The sequence below is a fragment of the Schistocerca piceifrons genome, chromosome 1, assembly GCF_021461385.2.
Source record: "Schistocerca piceifrons isolate TAMUIC-IGC-003096 chromosome 1, iqSchPice1.1, whole genome shotgun sequence".
Lineage (NCBI taxonomy): Eukaryota > Metazoa > Arthropoda > Insecta > Orthoptera > Acrididae > Schistocerca > Schistocerca piceifrons.
Genome location: NC_060138.1, coordinates 145,982,689 through 146,005,738, shown reverse-complemented (window position 1 = coordinate 146,005,738; position 23,050 = coordinate 145,982,689). Strand labels below are relative to the sequence as shown.

Genomic DNA, 23,050 nt, shown 5'->3' with positions numbered 1-23,050 from the left:
GTTTTTAGAAGCACGACGCAACAACTCGGTTTCAGGATCTTCTGTCGCTCTTTGGCTGTCGACCCGCGACGTATAGTGGCCAACAATTTTCTCTCTGGTCCCGGCAGTGAAGATGCTGTCTCCGTTTGTTGCGCCGCCCTCTCCGTACATGAAACATAAAAAATTAAATACAAAACTTTAGACAATTCACAACTATTACAAATATTACAAAAATACATAAAAAAGCACTAAATTAACTTATATTCACCTGCAAACTGGGCTGACACTGGTGGATGGGTGACGCTTTAATTTCGCGTCCCACTACACGTATCCAACCTATCATTTACGTATACAGAACACAAGAGCGGTCCTATCACATATCCGTTGGGCGCTTCTGACGATATCCATGTCTCTATTGAACACTCGCCGGCGAAGACAACATACTGGTTTCTATTATTTAAAATGTCTTCGAGACACTCACATACCGGTGACTCATTCCGTATGCTCGGACCTCAAACGCTTTCCCGAAATCTTGCAACACGGAATCTGGCTGTTGCCTACTATCCGTGGTTTGCAGGATATCAAGTGAGAAAAGGGCAAGTTGAGTTTTGCAGTTTCGCACGAGCGATGCCTCCTAAATCCGTACTGATCTATGGACAAAATCTTTTTTGTCTCAACGAAATTATTCGAACTCAAACTGAGTTAAAGAATTCAGCAGCAAACCGATATTAAGGATGTTCTCCAGACCCTCGAGCTCTGACGAAGGGACTACCCCTGCTGTGAATTGTCGTCTGCTGGCGTAGAACATTGCAATTTACGCTCCACAGACTACGATGACGGGCCGAAACGTGGTGCCTCTGAATTTTTTATATGAAAACTCTTACACTTTTTCAAGTAAAACGAATTTTATTAACAGGCTGCATCTTTATTCTTCATGTCTACATATTTATTACTCAACATAGTCACCTTGGTGACTGGTGTCTAGGAATCCTGCAATCAAACAACCTGTATTAATGAGTTTTAATACAACAAGACAATACTTAACTTTGATACGTATCGCAAGCAAAGGGCGACATACAAAATTATCAGTTTTCTTGCTGATGATAGAGGCTACGATGCGTCAGCTAACGAAGTGGCTAACATTGGAGCTGCTACCGATGTGGGCTTCTACCAGTCGGGCCCGACGCTTATGTCCTCTTCACCCAGGGGCCGCTGCTGTAGCGTTGTCGTCCTGGAGGGAAGTCGGTCAGCGTGTGATTGGCTGACCTCTTCTCACAGCTGTCTCTTCTCAGTTGTTCTGCACTGGCGTGCCAGCGCTGACTTTATGCCATAACAATACATTTTTACCAACGAGAGACCAATTTGTTGACTCTGTCACTGTAGAATGTTTGATTTTGTCGACGGAGCTACAACATTATCTCTGCTTGTATCTGTCTGCAGCTAATGGTCTAGTGCCTAGCGTTGTTACCCCTGGATCACGAGGTTCGACTCCCGGCCGGGTTGGGGATTTTATCTGCCTGGGGCTGGGTGTTTGTGTTGTCCTCATCATTTCATCATAATCAACATCCGTGACAGTGGCTAGACTGAAATTTGAAAAAAATTGGACTGTGTAGAAATTGGGATTTTGTATGGATGCTGATGACCGCGCAGTTGAGCACCCCACAAACCAAACGTCACCACATCATCGTCTCTGTTTGGATCTCTTTATCACTGTCAAAATGAAGTCCTCTTAAGTGTTCTTTAAGTTCTGGAAACACACGAAAATCGTATAGAGCCAAGTCGGGACAGTAAGGAGAGTGACCTATGACAGTAAACCCAATGTGTTGGATTGTTGCAGATGCTGCAGCGCTCGTGTGTCATCTGGCATTGTCACGGTGAAGGAGTGAATGCTCCATGTGTGGACATACTCTTTGGTTAAAACCTCACTAACGGTTTCTCAAGCAGCAACGTAACTACCTCAAACACCGTCGCTTTACACGTTACAATTCGGAGCCCTCTAGCGGTAGACGGATGCAAATACTCGTACGTAGATGTGAAGGATGAAGATATAGAATTTCAATACCGTTTGTTTTATTTAAAAAGCATTAAGAGTTTTCAGGTAAAAACTGCTGAGGCATTACTTATCGGAAGACGTAGTCTGTCGTATTCAAGTTCCCCTCATATCCTGTTTAGTGATAAATGTACCTTAATAACGCATAGTCTTAAATGATTTTAACGTGCTGTACTTCTCAATGTAATAAGATTTGCAATTGTGTACTTGTAAAATGCTTCAGCGAAGCGTCGATGTTTCACTTCTAACGTTGCCCTGTCTTCTCGGTTATAGAAAAATGACCGTGATAGCTTGAGTCTAATCGTATTAGAAAAGTAAGGTAATCGTTTCCGAAGTACTAACTGATTAGTGGGGAAAATTGTATAGTAAGTAAATTTTAGAAATAACTTACTCCACTGCTTGCATACGTAAATTTCGAATAATCGTTGCGAAATCACACACAACAAAGACAACGGAAAGACACCACGAAGCTTTTACTAGCCCACGGCAAATCAATAAATTTGTTCCCATTCACAGTCACCAGTCCAGTTGAACAAAATTTGTTCGTTAACCACTTGGTTACCACGCAACTAACCTGAGAAAACCTGTGATTGCGAAATAGTTAGTACACGTAAGTGACATAAAACACAGTATGAAAAAACAACAAGCAAAATATTGGCTGTTACATTAAATTATCAAAAAAAGGCAAATATGGTAATGTGAGAAGATGTACAATAGTCGTTACCGATATCGTTAAATGGTGAAATCTCTCTATTATAGTCAAAACTCCTTAAGCCCACAGTAACATTTATCTTTACAAGATAAGTTAATTAACTTACTAAATAAAAATTTCACGTTTTGTTTCATTTGAAAATATCGGCATTACATAAAGCTGTCATTATTCAACATAGGTACAACGTCGGAGCATAAACCATCAACCCAAACTGAAAACACTTTCGCAAAGTAATTATGATGTACAGAATCTAGCAAATTGTTGTCTAGTTTTAATCTTTTGCTTTGTCACTGGTATTTTACTTTAAATTTACTTTGCCACTTATTTTCATCTGAAACTATAATTATATGTACTGCCTCCGATGTATTGAAAAAATTGACTGACTCATTGAGGTGACATTACTGAACAATTTAATTCACTTTTTAACAAAAACGGCAATGGTTGCTGTTTTTACATTTTTCTTTGACATATTAACGACGAATGTTCATATTAGAGTAGAAAAGGTATAGAATTCTACTGTAGGTATGTAATAATGGCTGAGATTAATGACAAGATCAGGAAGCTAGAATTTTATAGAAGTAACATTACTATATCAATTCAGCAAGTCACTGTAAGTTATGAACCAATCTCAAGTGAACAGCCTTAAAAGCTATCGATGATGTTACCGTCTTCGACAATGCTCCAATAGCTTCAGTTATTACAAGGACACTCTGATTAGTTGGAAATGACTATGACACAGGATCTTGATGTTATTTGGAGCTTAATTCATCAGCCCACATACTCCGCTCCCACTGTGCCTCGTAAATTGTATTCTGGCCTCTCGTCTTGCACGAGATACAGACTTCCACTCTCTATTGTGCTAGTACAGGAGAGCCCAGCACACGCACTCTCTGACGTAGCACACGCAGCGTTCAGATACGCAGTTGCCGTTGCAGTATATTCTTTGAAAATGCATGCAAGGCACCTGACTTCCCAACTTTTTCCCTAATGATATTGACCGAATGTAATAATTATTCACACAAAACTACAAAGGTTGTGACAATTCGTTTTATAAATCATATTTCAGTTAAGGAAAAAATACGACTTGTAGCTACAAAATAATGGGACTATCGCTGTAAAACATCTTATTTCAAAAACATGCGTATTTAATTACTGTCACTCTCAATATGCTCCCTTCCTCTGGCCCTACAACACTCCATGCTAATTTTCCACTGATGGTGCTGGAAGGTTTCCTCTTTGAGGTCCTTGACGACACGTGCCGCTTTCCCTTTCACTGCTTCAAGTCTCTGAAATCTTGTTCCTTTTTATCAATTGAAGACATAAAGTCTTGTTACTTTTAATACAAATTTAAGCGTGGGGAATAGATTAAAAGGCGGATGTTGTGGCCGAGCGGTTCTGGGCACTTCAGTCCGACTATGGTCGCAGGTTCGAATCCTGCCTCGGGCATGGATGTGTGTGATGTCCTTAGGTTAGTTACGTTTAAGTAGTTCTAAGTTTGGAGGACTGATGACCTCAGATGTTAAGTCCCATAGTGCTCAGAGCCATTTGAACCATTTGAGACTTTTCTGCACCGTTTTCGCACACACTTGCCTCATGTTAAATTGGTTACGTACAAATTGCCTTACGCATTCTTTGTCTATTTCTACAGTTTCAGCATTATACCGAATACTGAAACCATGGTCAGGCCGAAGCAGATTACCCACTTTTTCGATATTTTCTTTCGTTTTTCATGCCGAAGGGCGTGCCGGGGGTGATTTATATTCAGCAAGCAGTTTTTCCAAATTTAACAAGAAATTTCACGACATTTCGTTGCTCAGTTATTACACTTACCATTTTCAAGGCAAAACAAAACAACAGCTCTTACAAAAACTAAGGCAAAGGCCACAATGATTTATGTATAGACAACAGAGGTGGCGCATTCGACGCAGAAGGTTTCACGCTCCACAGCTATTGGTCGTACAAATTTGTGGCATGCGTACTTTCTCTGTGCCTGCATCAGTTCCGTTATTTTACAGCGGAATCTCGTATTTTCCTTTAAATTACAGATGAAGGTTGATAGTTACAAATCAGAGTTCTGGGTACTAAAGGGGTAAATAATGTTTACGAAAATTACTGGAAAAAAATAATGTCCCAACTACATCGTCGCGCTACACACTGATACCTACGGAACATTAATTATGTCGTATGTGATACACAACCTGTAGACAGGCTCTCACTGACGTAAACTAGCTTTCTGTTAACGTGATCATTCTTCCACGTACCTATCAGAACTTAGGGATGATAACAGTAACTTTATACTGTTTTCTTTCCAACAGTATGTACATTATTCATGCTGTTGTTGTGGCCTTCAGTCCGGAGACTGGTCCTGTTCAAGCTTCTTCATCTCCCAGTACCTACTGCACTGCAACCTGCATCGTTTTGAATCTGCTTAGTGTATTCATCTCTTGGCCTACCTCTACGACTTTTACCCTCCACGCTGCCCTCCAATACTAATTTGGTGATCCCTTGATGCCTCAGAATATGGCCTACCGACCGATCCCTTCTTTTAGTGAAGTTGTGCCACAAATTTCTCTTCTCTCCAATTCTATTCAATACCTCCTCATTAGTTATGTGATCTACCCACCTAATCTTCAGCATTCTTCTGTAGCACCACATTTCGAAAGCTTCTATTCTCTTCTTGTCTAAACAATTTATCGTTCACGTTTCACTTCCATACATGGCTACACTCCATACAAATACTTTCAGAAACGACTTCCTGACACTTAAATCTATACTCGATGTTAACAAATTTCTCTTCTTCAGAAACGCTTACCTTGCCATTGCCATTCTACATTTTATAACCTCTCTACTTCGACCATCATCAGTTATTTTGCTCCCCAAATAGCAAAACTCATTTATTACTTTAAGCGTCTCATTTCCTAATCCAATTCCCGCAGCATCACCCGATTTAATTCGACTACATTCCATTATCATCTTATATCCTCCTTTCAAGACCCTGTCCATTCCGTTCAGCTGCTCTTCGAGGTCTTTTGCTGTCTCTGACAGAATTACAATGTCATCGGCGAACCTCAAAGTTTTTATTTCTTCTCCATGGATTTTAATTCCTACTCCGAATTTTTCTTTTGTTTCTTTCACTGCTTGCTCAATTTACAGATTATTCATATCTGGTTCAAATGGCTCGGAGCACTAGGGGGCTTAACATCTGTGGTCATCAGTCCCCTAGAACTTAGAACTACTTAAACCTAGCTAACCCAATGATATCACACACATCCATATCCGAGGCAGGATTCGAACCTGCGACCGTAGCGGTCACGCGGTTCCAGACTCAAGCGCCTAGAACCGCACGGCCACACCGGCCGGCTATTCGTATCTAATTTATACTGATATTTCATGAGATTAATTAAACTGGGTCCACCTATATGTTAGACATGAATGCATTTAGGGTATAAAGTGTGTTCAGTTATATGTTAATCGTTCATCTACACTGTGAACGTGAAAGGTTTTGACATAACTTCTTGTATTCGGTCCACTGTATGCTGGGACCAGGAGTATACCTCCGCCTCGGCGTAGCACTGACCCTAGACCGGCAGGCGGCACTCAGCGCGGAGTCACCACACTGCCTTGGACGCCCCTGGCCGAGGCGACGCCCCGGGTAACCTGAGTCTCGTCGCGGCGCGGCGCTGTTTACAGATGACAATGCGCGGCGCGGCGCCTGTATCCAGTGCTCGAAACAGCCAGCGCCGCCAGCGGCCACGTTTTGTGTCGGGGCGTGAATCGCCAGACGCCCGCCGCGCCGGCCAGCCGACGACCTAATCCCGCCGCTGGCGACTCTATATTTAACCCTTCTCGCCTTACACTGTTTTGACTCTGCGCCACGCTCTCCCGCTCTCAATGGGCCAGTAACGGGAGACTTGTACAAACAGCTGCGAGCCGCCCCCCGCCGCTGCCGCTGCCGCACCGCTGCTTCAGTCAGCCCCTGCGAATATGCAACACCAGCAGCAGATCCTACATCGGTGATAGATCCGAGGGGTATTTCCTGCTTTTCATTATGTCTGGTACTGGCTGACAGAGAAACTGAATACTCCAACTTGATGAAAGAACCTCCGCTGTTTGATGTGAGTCTTAAGGGAGGATGTAACGGAAAATGTAAACATTTATTTAAAAAGTCATTACAGCCGTATTTAGTAATGTACAAATCTAAAATTTTGCATGTGCAAAGCAAAAGAGCCTTGTTTGAACTGAACAATATACACTACTGGCCATTAAAATTGATACACCAAGAAGAAATGCAGTTTATAAACGCGTATTCATTGGACAAATATATTATACTAGAACTGACATGTGATTACATTTTCACGCAATTTGGGTGCATAAATCCTGATAAATCAGTACCCAGAACAACCACCTCTGGCCGTAATAACGGCCTTCATACGCCTGGGCATTGAGTCAAACAGAGCTTCGATGTCCTGTACAAGTACAGCTGCCCATGCAGCTTCAACACGATACCACAATTCATCAAGAGTAGTGACTGGTGTATTGTGACGAGCCACTTGCTCAGCCACCATTGAACCAGACGTTTTCAATTGGTGAGAGATCTGGAGAATGTGCTGGCCAGGGCAGCAGTCGAACATTTTCTGTATCCAGAAAGTCCCGTACAGGACCTGCAACATGCATTATCCTGCTGAAATGTAGGATTTCGCAGGGATCGAATGAAGGGTAGAGCCACGGGTCGTCACATCTGAAATGTAACGTCCACTGTTCAAAGTTCCGTCAATGCCAACAAGCGGTGACCGAGACGTGTAACTAGTTGCACCCCATACCATCATGCCGGATGATCCGCAGGGATCGAATGAAGGGTAGAGCCACGGGTCGTCACATGTGAAATGTAACGTCCACTGTTCAAAGTGCCGTCAATGCCAACAATAGGTGACCGAGACGTGTAACTAATTGCACCCCATACCATCATGCCGGGTGATGCGCCAGTATGGCGATGACGAATACACGCTACCAATGTGCGTTCACCGCGATGTCGCCAAACACGGATGCGACCATCATGATGCTGTAAACAGAACCTGGATTCATCCGAAAAAATTATGATTTGCCACTCGTACACCCAGGTTCGTCGTTGAGTACACCGTCACGGGCGCTCCTGTCTCAGATGCAGCGTCAAGGGTACCGCAGCCTTGGTCTCCGAGCTGATAGTCCATGCTGCTGCAAACGTCGTCGAACTGTTCGTGCAGATCGTTGTTGTCTTGCAAACGTCCGCATCTGTTGACTCAGGGATCGAGACGTGGCTGCACGATCCGTTACAGCTATGCGGATAAGATGCCTGTCATCTCGACTGCCAGTGATACGAGGCCGTTGGGATCCAGCACGGCGTTCCGTATTACCCTCCTGAACCCACCGATTCCATATTCCGCTAACAGTCATTGGATCTCGACCAACGCGAGCAGCAATGTCGCGATACGATAACCCGCAATCGCTATAGGCTACAATCGACCTTTATCAAAGTCAGAAACGTGATGGTATGCAATTCTCCGTCTTACACGAGGTATCACAATAACGTTTCACCAGGCTACGACGGTCAACTGCTGTTTGTGTATGAACTATCCCATAAAATAAATGAGGAGAATCCGCTTCTTTCAGAGTAAGCCTGCCTTTTCCTCCTAGTGGTTTTCCATTCTCAAGTACTTCGCCTTTCTTGTCTTTCAGCAAAAGACGAATCCTACCACCAAGCCCCTTTTGAATTTGGCCAAAACATTCCAACTTTTCTATTGTTGTATTGTACGGATTTTTATCTGCTACAGCTTTGAACTAAGAGAAGTTCCCATCACCAAGGTAATTAGCTATCTAATAGCATACTGGTCCTCAGATCTGGAGAACATCCTCAGAACTGCAGTAGCCTCCATGCCCCCAACTGAGCTGCTATAATTTTCAGAGCACTCTACTGCATGCAATTCTTGCCACAGTTTCTCTCTGTCTTCATTGTTGGACATTTTCCTTGTTGCAGACTGGTGGCAGTATTTAGACATAATTTCTACATCTAAAACTTTAGCTGAGTCTATACCAGTAATAGATGCAATTCCTTACAGAAATGTGTGACCCCTTTTCATCCAGGTTCCAACTGCGGATACACACAGCCCTGTGACATTTGTAGAAGATTCATTGTCATGAATATGTACTCCAGGACTATTTTTTATTATTTTCACTAATTCCTCAACTGCTTTGTACATAGAAACTTCGGCAGTATGGCATACAGCATCAGACATTTCTTTATTATTTTTTTTTTCAAATCGTGCTCAAGGCATGTTCAGAAAACAACACGATAAATTACCTCCTTCTCTGCCCTGTCCAAGGCACCTGAGAGCAGATGCTAACCTATAATTGCTTTCTTAGGTACAGTGTCCGTTTTTTTGGAAGTGGAAAATGAAAATTCATAACCACAAGAATTACAAATTAATTTAAAATCACAAGCTATTCCCACTCTTCTTTCTTCAAAAACAATCACGCATTCCGTATTTTTACAGCTAACACATGAACATGAAACCTTTATAGCCTGGCAGAGAAGCTCTAAATCAATAAGTCTGAATCCAGTGGAATCTATATCAACATCCTTCATGCACCTGTACAATTCTCCTGTTCCAAGTTTCGGTGCTGAAGCTGAGAGCCTATGTTCTGCGTTTCGAGCTGCTTCCTCTTTTTTGTGGAAAAGCCTCGGTTTCCTAAACAGTTTTTCCACCACCCATTATGCATAAATCTTGACTTCCGCGTAAAGTTTAGCGAATTCAACCTTCCACCTCCTAATATGTGTCAGTATTATCAAAACGTAAATAAACCACATGCAAGAAAGTTTTCCGGCAAGGATAAAAATGTCAGCCAGAGATATAGATATCAGCTATTAGTATTCAAAGAAAATAGCCTTCACACTGACAAAAATTCCGTGAAGAAAGCAGTTTCCCAAATGTCGACGAAGGTGGGAGTGGCCGCCAGTGGAGAGTTAATCAATTTAACAATTTAAAAGCATTTCTAAAGCTGCTTTCACACAACATAGATTAAGCTGTGTAGATCAAGAAAATAATATTTTTGAAAAATCGATTTTTTGGACCAAAATCCATTACATCGCCCCTTAAGCAATTTTACGCCCTCACTGCCGTCAATGTCCAGTTCTAAAGAAGTAAAACACACACACACACACACACACACACAATGTGAGGCCACAGAGAGACAAAAAAAAATGTTCAAATGTGTGTGAAATCTTATGGGACTTAACTGCTAAGGTCACCAGTCCCTAAGCTTACACACTACTTAACCTAAATTATCCTAAGGACAAACACACACACCCATGCCCGAGGGAGGATTCGAACCTCCGCCGGGACCAGCCGCACAGTCCATGACTGCAGCGCCTCTGACCGCTCGGCTAATCCCGCGCGGCACAGAGAGACAGAATCTCAAGAAAGAGAGAGAGAGAGAGAGAAAGGCAGGCAACAAGGAAAAGGGACAACAACGGTAAGAGAGGAAAACGACGTAACAGAGAGCGAAAGAAAAACAAAAAAAAGAAAGAGTGTGAGACAGTAAAGATAGAAATGGAAATGAGCGTATGGCATCGTTGACCGGGAGGACCCTATTCATGGAAGATCGGCCGCCAAGTGCAAGTCCTATTCGACGCCAGAATTGGGCGACTTGCGCGCCTGTGTTGAGGATGAAATAATGATGAGGACAACACAACACCAAGTCCACGAGCGGAGGAAATCTCCAACCTGGCAGGGAATCGAACCCGGGCCTGCTTGCATAAGGGGCGAGCACGTTACCACCCAGCTAACCAGGCGGATAGTAACGATAGAGAATGCAAGAAACCAAGAGACGAAAGGAATGAAATTGAGAATGTGACTAAGATAAAGAGCAAGGGAGAGTGAAAGACAGTGTGTGTGAGAGAGAAAACAAAATCGGTATAAGGAAAGAAAAAGGGCAAGTGGTTAGAGTGAAGGAGGGAAGAAGGAAGGGATGAAAGAGGAAATAAAGGTAGGACAATAGACGGAAGGAGGGAAAGGCCAGTAAACTTAAGGAGGGGGAGAAACAAGCAAAGATTGGTTCAAATGGCTCTGAGCACTATGGGACTCAACTGCTGTGGTCATAAGTCCCCTAGAACTTAGAACTACTTAAACCTAACTAACCTAAGGACAGCACACAACACCCAGCCATCACGAGGCAGAGAAAATCCCTGACCCCGCCGGGAATCGAACCCGGGAACCCGGGCGTGGGAAGCGAGAACGCTACCACACGACCACGAGATGCGGGCGAACAAGCAAAGAGACAGTGAGAATGGAAAAGAGACAGTGATAGAGCTATAAACAAATCAAATACGTTATCTAGAAATTAAGATATAGATACAAAGCTAGCAAATTCCAATACGTGTATGCCAATATAAACAGAACTTTAAAAACAAGGTGAGGAGAGAAACTAAAATTAAAGCTATGGCAGTCCATCTACAGGACCACACCAAATGACAGAGAAATATAATTCAGGGGTTCTGAAATGAGATTCCTAAGAGCTGTGAATGGATGCACAGGATTAGATAGGATGAAATGGAAGATCTTAGAAAAGAGTTAAAAGCTGAGCGAGTAAATGGTATAATAGGTGAATATCGATAAGGATAAGTAGTAAAACAAACCGCTAATAATATCAGAGCAGTGATTACTACTGCACTCTATTAAATACGCACCCCAAGCGAAAAGAAGTCTAGCAAGATCCAAGAAAAGATGACATTAATAAAGCTGACCCACAATGACGATACAGGCATCACACCTAAACCCTGAAAGAGAAGGTAATTACTGTAGCAGGCAATTGCGAACAAATGAAAAAAATGGCCGAAAAAATGGTTATAATTTTTTGATTGGGATTAAATGAATGTCTACAAGACCGAAACGGAAGTAATGAAAGTGAAAGGTCCAGAAAAACAAATTTGTGTTACGAAGGGGTTGAGGCAGGGTTGCAGCTTGTTATTACCAGATCTTTAAGGTAAAATTAGGTGGCATTTACCAGGTCACAAGTTTTTTCAAGTCCAGTGCGTATCTTAGCCAGGTGATAGAGGATGTAGGACCATTGTGCAAGGGTATTATAGAACAGAATCGTGTTGTGATAATGGAAGGAGCAGGAAACAGTATTGATAGGGATCAAGGTTTCAGTATTCAGAGTGAGCTGGTAAAAATAGCATCTGCAACGAATCATACAAAAGTTGGCTTGGTTACTGCTTTCATGCAGTATGATTGGCTCCAATTGAACAGCTGTGTCAGGAGGGTAGAACGGAATTGGATCAGCTGCTTGGGGCGACTGCTTTGTGAGGCATACGTTTGGTCCCTGTTGATGCTATTGGTAGATGAGACTTCACGAGGCATGGCCTGCTTCTCAGGGCCGAGATGATAAGAAAATCTTTAAGTGTGTGGGGGGGGGGGTACTTCTTTTTTAAGCTAAGATGAATCCAATGATTCAACATTGAATGAAAATAAGGTTAGTGAGAAGCTCAGACAGGCAGGTACTAGAAATGTTAAGTTGACACAAGGTTTTCATAACAGTACAGCGAAAGATAATGTTGGTACATCGTATCAGGATATCATTGAATTAAAAAACAAAGTAGATAAGCTTAAAGTATGTTTAGAAAATTTAGAAACTGAGTGGAATCAATGTTCTACGCCTGTCTGAACATCATGTAGTCACATATATGGAAAAGGTAAATGTAGGTGGATATAAGCCTTCAGCACTTGTAAGTTGAGGCAGTATGGAGAGGGGAGCAGTTAAAATTTATCACAGCGTGAAAAATTTAGAAACTAAAAATTTTTGTGTAGAGCAGCATACAGAAGCTTGTGCCTATGAGCTTAAAGTAAATAATGGTACTTTTTTAATCGTACCTATGTATAGGTCCCCACTTGGATTCACAAACTGCAAATTTTAGTGAAAGCTTGCTACAGTAGACTGAGATGAGGTGTACAGGGAATCTTTCTTCTGTAAAGGAATTCATCTGGTATCAGACATTGTTATGGGAGGGAAGAACAGGCCCCTGAAATTGTAGGTCTGGAGCGCAATTTTGTCTCAAAAAATCGTGGACCACCGCAAATGCGATAAGGAAGAAACTGAAAATATTTGAAATAGGGCGCACTCAAAGCATGTTAAAAATTAAGACGACAGATAAAGAAAGAAATGAAGACGTAATAAAGTGAGTAAATGGCGGATTTAAAGAGAACTGGGTACAGTGGCCGAGCAGCCCCACATATGTCACGTCTTTCTGTGGTCAGTGCTAAGTGACACGTGAGATGCTGTAAAAAGCGACTAGACAGCGGACGAGTTCAGAGCAGTCATTTGAGTCACACTACGCCATTTGGCACTGTTATGGAAGAGTTTGGGTTTTGCGAATGTCTAGAGAACGTTACCTGCCTTCGTGTGTAGTACCAACAGCCAGTTTAGTAGGTGGTGGTGTCACGGTATGGGGATATTTTTCGTGCTTAAAGCATGGTCACCTTATTGCGCTTAAGAAAACGCTAAATGCGGAAGCATATGAAGACATTTTGTATTATTAATCTCTGTGTACAGTGGAGTGACAGCTCGGAATCGATAATTGTTTGTATCAGCATGGCTACCATAAAGTCGCGTCTGCGACGGAATGGTTTGTGGACAATAACGTTCCTAAAATGGACTGGCCTGCGCAGAGCACAATGGAACACCTTTGGGATGAGTTTGAACGTTAAGTCTGCTCCAGACCCAAGCGTCCAACATCACTGCCTTCTTTGACTTCGACTCTTGGCGAATAATGGGCTGCCGTTTCTCCACAGACATTCAGGCACTTCATTGAAGGGCTCCCACCAGAGTTCTAGCTGTCAAAAAGGTGAAAGGTGGACATACCACATACTAATGGCGACTGACAGGTGTCCAGATATTTTTAATCACATCGTGTAGAATAATGCCGCATCTACTTCAACATGCACGAATAGTTTATTTGCTTCTGGAGGAAGTAGTCGTTTAGAGAAATAGGACGGGCAGCAAAGACTAAAACATGAGAAGTGGATTATAGATGGTAATGCATGTAGTAATAATGTAGAAAATAAAATATAAGAACAAGGTACAAAGAAACATTGAAGATAGTACATCACCCAATAATAAAACTGGCCCTACTGTATTTACTAAACCCCAGTCGGAACTTTCGTGCACAGAAGACATACCGTGATTTCCTACCTTAACGTTTATTGTCTAGCGCCGTTAGAAATACTGCAGGAAGCTGTCTAAATAAAGTAGAGTTTTTTCTGACGTTTGTTAACAGCAAATTTATCGCTTTTGGCAAACAAGAAAAATTACTGCTAGGGAAAATGATTGAATTTTTGTTAAAACATTATGTTCTTTAATGTTACGCAACGATTATCATTTTATTTCAGCCATGTGTGGTTAATATGTCTCTGCCGAAACTTCATGGTTGTAATAAACAGAAAATTGGTAATCAGCACAGAAATTTCGGAGAGAACTGGAAATAAGAGTTGTTCTTAAACAAACTAAGAAATAAAGAAGCCTCCTTAATATTTAAGCCTAATAATGTTAATATTGAGTCAAAGGTAACTAACACCGGCAGTCGATACGAAAACCACAAATCGAAATACAATAATAAGACTAAAGAGACAGAATTTGAGAGGCCAAGTCCGATATGAGCGAGCAGACATTCCTATTTACCAAAGCAGTCGAAAGGTAGTGAAGCAGCGGTCCATACCAGCCAGATACGTAGCCTGACTCGAAAGTTAAAGACTCGATAAATTTTAATAATTTAATCAAAAAACATTTATTTACAGAAACTATTTACCACGGAAATGTAAAGGCTTTTCAGATTTATTACAGGTATTCACCAAAAAAGTAAACAAGTTGCCAAACTATCTTTGGAACACTCCAGTATTCCAGTTTTAGTGACCCAAACGAACTCTCATCAACGCCTACCTACTTATCTGATTAGAAGTTTTGTCGCGGTATATAGGTCTCCATTCAAGGAGCGACAGATCGCAGCAATTCGTCGCCAGGTCGCGAGATCTGTCTGCAGAACGCTTGTGTAGGAAAATTGCACGTCGTATCCATCAGATACTGACCGCTCGGAATTTCCGTACTATATTATGAATTGCATGCGACTTGTGACAATATAGCTTCCAGACTGTGATTCGTTTGTTTAGATAGTTTTGTTTCATCTCGGTATACCCATGTAGAGTTAGAACTTTACGTCAGAATTCATAGAGCATAAACCACTTCGAAAACTGTAGTTCCGAGATACAAATGTAAAAATCATTGTCATCTTCTGGTTTTGCAGTGATCAGGAACTCTAAACTTGTGCCAAAGGAGTAGAAATTCGAGGAAAGTCCACAGTAATTGTGATGACATACTGGGCTCAATCTGATGGTTTTGAGTTATTTATGAAATGAAAAGGTCCATTATTAATTTTTTTTAATTTCTAAAAACAATGAGGTAGTACGAAGTGGGTGTTTTAATTTAAATGTTTTGGGCATACCTATTTTACGTCTTACTCAAATTCCTTGCCATTTCATATTATCTAACTTTTACTCACACAGTGTACAGCAGAAGTTATGGAAATTAGCGGTGCCACATTTGATAATATTTTTATTCTCGAACTGAGATTTCAAAATGACTGAATTTCCTGCTGTTAAACTGAAAGACCAATAAATTTAAAAAGTTTTGACGACTTTAAGTAGCATTTTTGAAATACAAACATGCAACGCACTTGACATGAATGAAAAGTGTAATGTTTTGTGTAACACATCACATAATTCTCAAGACAAGCATTAGAAAACTACTTAAAAAAATTAGAATTCCTGCTCTTTTGGTTTTCCAAGTATCAGGGGATAAAAAGAGATCCACTTGTGCTAAACATAGGAGTTCATATTCCACAACAGATATTTACGACAGTTGTGCTGGAGACACTCGTTGGAATTGCGTCGTATTTCGCTCATGTGTAATGGATTCGAAACGAGTGACTGACTGCACCTGATATCGCTGGCGAGCGATTCGTCGAACGTATGTGGCGACTACACGCTTCATCAATCCACCTACTTATTCTCGACTGATTGCAGCCAACCAACGTTAATGGAGGATTTTATACAACTTTCGTATTTTACAAACACACTGCACAAAACACCAGAAAAGTCGACATATATTTTGCAGAAACAAACAAATAAAGACTTAACTCTCAGAAACACTGCAAACGCACATTTATATGTTGTAAAAGGAAAAGAAATTATGTATTGGGAATATCTAGTACCACTCCAGAAAGTTAAATTTAATTTTTTCCATCATAAACGACGTTTTTCGAGAGCCTGCAATTGTTTCTATAATGATTTTAGTAATAAAATACTGCACCAGCTTCGTATTTCGTAGCAGCCCTTTGCGTTTCAGGAATTTACTCCCATTTTCGAGAGCTTCAAATGGCTCTGAGCACTATGGGACTTTACATCTGAGGTCAACAGTCCCCTAGAACTTAGAACTACTTAGACATAACTAACCTAAGGACATCACACACATCCATGCCCGGTCTCGCGGTTCAAAACTGAAGCGCCTAGAATCGATCGGCCACTCTGGCCGGCCATTTTCAAGAGGTGTGAGAGTTTATTTTAGTTTCGTATATGATGTGTGCTTGTGCGATGTTCTCTTTCATTGCGTATTTCACGCATCAAATGGTGCTGTTCAGAATTGATTTCCCATTTTCAAGTGGTGTGTAAGTTTACGTTAGTGTTGTACGTGATGTGTGATGATGTCCTTCATCATGCAAAAATTCACACGCACGCAAACCATTACTCACACAGTTTTCTTTACGTAAAACCGTAAAATGGTGCAAAGATACAGTCAGTCTGTAGCAATCTTTGTACCACGAGTAACAAAGTGGATAATGGTTTGAATGTGTGTGAATTTATGCTCTATGAAGGAGCCACAATACCTGAGAGAAATTTAAAAGAGAGAAGTAGAACAACACACGTGCACACGTCACATGCCATACTAACCCTAACGCCCTCAGGACCTGAAAATGGGAATAAATTTCTGAAGTGCATCGTGAGCGCTTGAAAAAACCTAACTGCTTCAACGTTTTATTATTTAAAAAAAAATTAAATGCCACAAGAATGAAACCCATGTCATAAATAAAGTGTCATCATGTAGACTTTTATATTGCTATCAGAGTCATACCTAAATTAGCTTCAGTTTAAGCTTCAGAAATTACTAAAGCACTCCGTCTTCAGGCCACGAGTGGCCTACCGGGACCATCCGACCGCCGTGTCATCCTCAGTGGGGGATGCGGATAGGAGCAGCGTGGGGACAGCACACGGCTCTCCCGGTCGTTATGATGGTATTCTTGACCACGAGGCTGAGTGCACCCCGAAAAATAGCAACAGCGCATGGCGGCCTGGATGGTCACCCATCCAAGTGCAGACCACGCCCAACAGCGCTTAACTTCGGTGACCTAACGGGAACCGGTGTATTCACTGCGGCAAGGCCGTTGCGTTTAGAAATTACTAAAGGTGACGGGAAAGATCTGCGACCAACTTGCGTGAGAAAGGTAACCAAAATCACAAATAATAAATAATTTTAAGTTTTCTTATACCTCTGTAACAGTCAGAATGTTCTTTGGAAGATCCGTAACTGTCACGAATAGAGTGTCAAATGATGCACTGATGGCTCATAAAATACGTTGTCCGGTCACATTGACGTGACCACCTATCGAAAGCCTGAATAACCAACTTTTGCAGCGCGGACCGCTCCGAGGCGCACAAAGAGAGAGTCAATGAAGTCCTGGACGGCGCCGACATGCATATGTAGCCATTCCGGCACTAGTGCCGTGGTCAGCTGCTCTAGATTTCTCGGCTGAGGATCCACGGCGAGAACAGCCCGACTGACGTGGTCCCACAGATTCTTGGTTGGTTTTAAATCAGGAGAGTTTGGTGGCCAGGGGAGCACGGTAAATTCATTCTGGGTATCTTCAAACCATGCATACATGTGTTGATCCATTGTACCTCCCAGAATGACAGGATCAATCATGGAATACCAGGAAAGCATTTCCTACACCATATCGCTCCATCCTCCGACATGGACCCTTGCGACGATTGTTGCTGGGTGTTTGCTTTCACAGACGTTTCACTCCGTACACGCCAACGCCATCTGTGCGATCGATCATAATATCAGATTCATCTGAAAACGACACGTGTCACTACTCTGTGGCCGTCCAGTTGCGGCGTTGTCGCGCAAATTCCAGTTTCCATCGGCGATGAACGGCAGTCAGCATGGGAACGTGAACCAGGCATCTGCTGCAGGGGCCCATACGTAGCAACGTTCGCTGAACGTTCGTTGAGAAGACACTGTTGGTAGCCCCTTGGTTCGCCTGCGTCATCAGGTTCTCAGTATTTGCACGTCTATTCGCCTGTACATATCTCTGTAGACATTGTTCACCCCTGTCATCCATGGTCCGTGGTGCACCACAATTGTCTCGGTGCCAGTTTGCCATGCTTTAACCACGGCGGCATGCGAACAGTTCACAACTTAGCCATTTGGAAAATGTTCCAGCCTTGTCCCGAAAGCCAACGATCATACTCTTTTGGAAGTCAGACAAATACCTCTGTTTCCACATCACGACTAAAAAGTACATTGTTTGGGCGTCCTCCTCGGGCATGGATGTGTGTGATGTCCTTACGTTAGTTAGATTTAAGTAGTTCTAAGTTCTAGGGGGCTGATGACCTCAGATGTTAAGTCCCATAGTGCTCAGAGCCATTTGAACCATTTTTTCATCTGGCAGGCTACATGTGGTGTCGCTCCATCTTGCATTAAAATGATGGTGTGGACACAGCTACCTTCTCGCAAAAACAGAATCATGTGTTGCACAAGGAGGTCCTTATAACGTGCAGGCCCATGAGGTGTCACCTCCTAGAAGAAAAACGGACCGAGAATGAAGGACCGTGTGAAACCATACAACATAGTCACGTAAGACGTGTGCACTTGGTTTTTCTTCACAACATGTGGCGGTGTAGAGCACCATATGTGACAGATCTTTGCATTCACGGCACCGTGGAGGGTAAAATGTTCCTCGTCCGTCCACTTGACATCCATCTTCATGCGTCCAAAACATGAAGAACGAAGTCGCGGGGTTGAAGCTTATCTTGGGGCTTCATTTGACGCACATTCTGTATCTTGTAGGAATACCAGTGTTAAATGAGCCGCAGAATTTTTTGAACTGTAGACTAGGAGAGAGCATTCCCGTGACACAGCTCGAGCACTGGCTGCACTGTTGGCTGTACCTACAGCAACTTCATGAAGAGCTGCCGTGGGAACTGGCCGCCTCCCTCTGCTGCACATCCTAATTCACCTGTTTCTTCAGATTTCTTGATCATATTTTATAAGTCATCTACTGACATGGGGTCGCTTCACAGCTGTTTCTGTCTGAGACACTCGTGCAGTGCAGCGGTGCTATTGGTGCCGTTCTGATAAAGCAACTTTACCAGCAATGTTCAGTCTTTCTTCTCAATATCCATCGCTTTTCGCACGAAAAACTCCAACCTTTTTAACCCTTTATACCGACAGTCACTTCAAAAAATGGTTCAAATGGCTCTGAGCACTATGGACTCAACTTCTGTGGTCATCTGTCCCCTAGAATTTAGAACTACTTAAACCTAACTAACCTAAGGACATCACACACATTCATGCCCTAGGCAGGATTCCAACCTGCGAGCGCAGCGGTAAGGTCACTTCACAAAAGTAGTCAACAATCATCGCCAAGAGACAAATAGCATGCTGACGAGAAAACAGGAAGTTTTCACATTCTGACTGCTTGCAGTGCTTTATTTTCTCCTGACGGCAGGAAATGGAAATATTAGTTTTTCAGCGGTTAAAGAACGTACGTACGATTTTCAATCTCCTGAAATGTATACAGCCGCACTGCAGCACACGGAACACCAAGAGTTTAATTATAACCACCCTGTCCTTTGTTTATAGACTCGTTGTTGGTTGAAGTAACTGTAGTCGACAATGTATAACAAATTTGCTCTGCGCAGCTACAGCGCTTAATAAATATTTTCCAGCACTGTGGGAGCGTTGCAGCTTTTACATTAATTTATGGTGGGAAGCACTTAAGTACTTTTACTTTACTGTCCGCACTACGGTTCGCAAACATCGTGCTTCGTAAACCTTTCACTCCACAGTGCTGAGATAATAGTTTCTGGCGTGAAGAACTTTCATACATACATACTTTCGTTCAAAGTCCACACTATGCATCGAAAACAGCCTATTATTCCTACTACAGACGGGCCATTTTCGCTCTTACCACACAACAACGACATCCTCTGATACTGAATTTACATTGTGACTGATTCGCGCTGCGTCCTATCCATATAATATTAAGCTCTCAACAAATTATAACTTCTTAAACCTTTGGACATGACACTCAGTTTAGAATTTATTTGAAGGAGAAAAAAAATATATTGCTGCTGCCGAGGTGGATCTACTGCAATGTCCTTCAACAAAAATCGAGACCAAGTGGAGTGAAATAAATGTATATATGTATTAGTGTTATTTCACAATTTCCGCTGAACGACGTTAATATTTTCGTGTTGTTGCTATATGGTTTATTTAGCTCACCATTTGTATGACACATGAAACACACCCACCGTACAGCCTAACATTTCCACGCAGTATTTTAATACTTCGGCATAATAGGTAATGATCCGGACCTTGTCGAGTTGGAAAACGCCGCCAGTGTTCTTAAGAAATCAGCAGGACCAATTCCATCGCAGAAACCATATACAGGTTGTTCGGAAATTTCCGTTACGAACTTCTAGAACTTGCAGAGGTGAGGGCGTTCATAATATTTTGAATAGGAAAACGTTTCCGGAAACGTACCGATTTCGTTTCAGATGTTTCACTTATCCACTCCGGGTTGAGGAATTGAATTAGGCTATACAGCTTTTAGGTAACAATACTGATGGAAACATAACAGAAATTGGTGGGCAAGGCATCAACGTGATATCACTATCATGCTCTTCAAACCACTGTAGCACGATTCTCGCTTCAGCAAAAATGTGATTAACCCGAAGAGCCGACACGTTTCCATTGATCGGCTGTCGAATCCCGATAGTAACTGACGATGTCGCTGGATCAACATGTGAACACGTAGGGGGTGGTCTGCTGCTGAGCTCCATTTTCAACAACGTACGATGTAAGGTGCGCTCTGAAACACTTGTGCATGCACCAGCATTATGCTCTTTCGGCAGAGATGCCACAGATGACTATTCATTCCACATTACAGAGCGGGCAAGCTCCGAACCCCACATTCTGTGAAGAGGCGTGGATGTCCAACCATTTAGCGCCTAGAAATAGTTTCATCCTACCTCGTTCCGTAGATGCTCACGATAGTAGTGCGTGAATATTCGACCAGCTTCGCCATATAATAATCCGTCCTTTGTCAAAATCGCTTATGTCAATGGATACCCTAACTTGCAGCCCATATCTTCGCTAGGGTGATATCTTGTCCGTGTCTGCTCCTCTTACATGCTTTTGTTACCGCGTCACGTGCCCACAACGCCACCAGGCGGAATCGAACGTAGCGGTGGGCAGTGGTTATAATGTTTTGCCTTACCAGTGTGTGTTCTGCGTTAGAGATAATGCATGGTATTTTTTCAGTGACAATGGAACAGTTATCTAACGTTTCACTTAGATGTAGTTGCAACCGACCGTACTCACACATGCGAACTAATGACACTACAGGCTTATTCAACTACGCATTTACATTGGTATTGAGATCACATAAATGTGCAGTAAAAACAATAAGTAGGCTACACAGAAACTGGAAAGCAGTAGCGGAAAAACGAGTGTACACGAAATGTGTCCCATAACGAACACCATTAGAAATAAAACATATGTCTACGTGAACTTTTCCTGCTTCAAATAAATGTTTCTGCTGTCTTTTTGTGTGCTGACATTTCCCCGACCGACACGCTAGAGAAAAAAGGAGAAAGATGACAATGGCAACTGAAAAAATCTTAATAAATTTGTTTTTGAAGGAAGTTCTTCTTTCTTTCTTCTATTTATAGAATGGCCTCTAACTGTACTGCACTTTTATTTTTAGGTAATTCCAATTATTTCACCATTCTCACCTTTATCACTTTTCCTCAGCACTGTGTTAGGATGACTTTCCTTATTGCATACAGTGAAGAGAGTACTGTGTTCAAAATTAATACAATTCAGAAATCATTGGGTTACATTACGAAAACAGATTTTCTTGCTTCAAAGTTTGGCCGGCCGCGGTGGTCTCGCGGTTCTAGGCGCGCAGTCCGGAACCGTGCGACTGCTACGGTCGCAGGTTCGAATCCTGCCTCGGGCATGGATGTGTGTGATGTCCTTAGGTTAGTTAGGTTTAAGTAGTTCTAAGTTCTAGGGGACTGATGACCACAGCAGTTGAGTCCCATAGTGCGCAGAGCCACTTGAACCACTTCAAAGTTTGATTGACGTTTTCAACACATTATCCGGCCTCTTAAAGGGAGCGCAGCATTTATCTCAATACGCACGGGCAAGTTTCTGTCGTTTAAAAGTTCTTATTCTACCTTGAGTGCTTCCTTGTCAACCAACATCTGTTTCATGAGTAAACTTATTAACACGCTTGTTTCTTGGGAACGTGACATGACCATCATTTTCGAACAAAGGATTTCTACGCATTGCTTTAAAATAAAAATATACATCGGCATTAGTTTGGCTCCATAGGAACACCACTAGTTGACCGCCTTGGTTTTTCATTTTGCTTCATCTGGCGTTTATCAAGATATTTATTAGGATATTCTGTGGGTTGTCCTTTAGTTGGTGTAGCCAGCACAGGAAAAGTTTCACTTTTGTCAGGAACCGTATCAAGAAGTCAGTCTGCGGTTTTCACCGTGAGAAAATCGTGATTATTATATGTGGATCATTTGGAACGATTCCAAAATCTTTGAATCAGTTAACTACATTGCTGACTGTACCTGTTTGGAATAGGCAGTACTCAATAGAGACGAGGCCGGGTACTTGCTCCAGTCATCTGAATTGAAAAACTAGTTTTTAAGAGGTCTGATACGAATAACAAGTGAATAAATAATGACTGTGTGACGCATACTGTCTGAAGTAGTAATTTATAGTAAAGAATAACCAAAAATCTTACCAGTAACTCCGCATGCGATTATGTTGACTCTCTTGAACGTTATAGGTTTACAACACGCCAGGCAATGTACACAAAAGCATCTAACTCTCACTGAAATGGTGGTAGCGGCTGCAGTGTGCTA

General features: G+C 42.2%; 1 pseudogene; it reads right to left on the bottom strand.

Annotated features, from left to right (window-relative positions):
• Nucleotides 1-17,146: 17,146 nt before the first annotated feature.
• Nucleotides 17,147-17,264, bottom strand: LOC124727883 (annotated as a pseudogene).
• Between the last annotated feature and the right edge of the window lie 5,786 nt (nucleotides 17,265-23,050).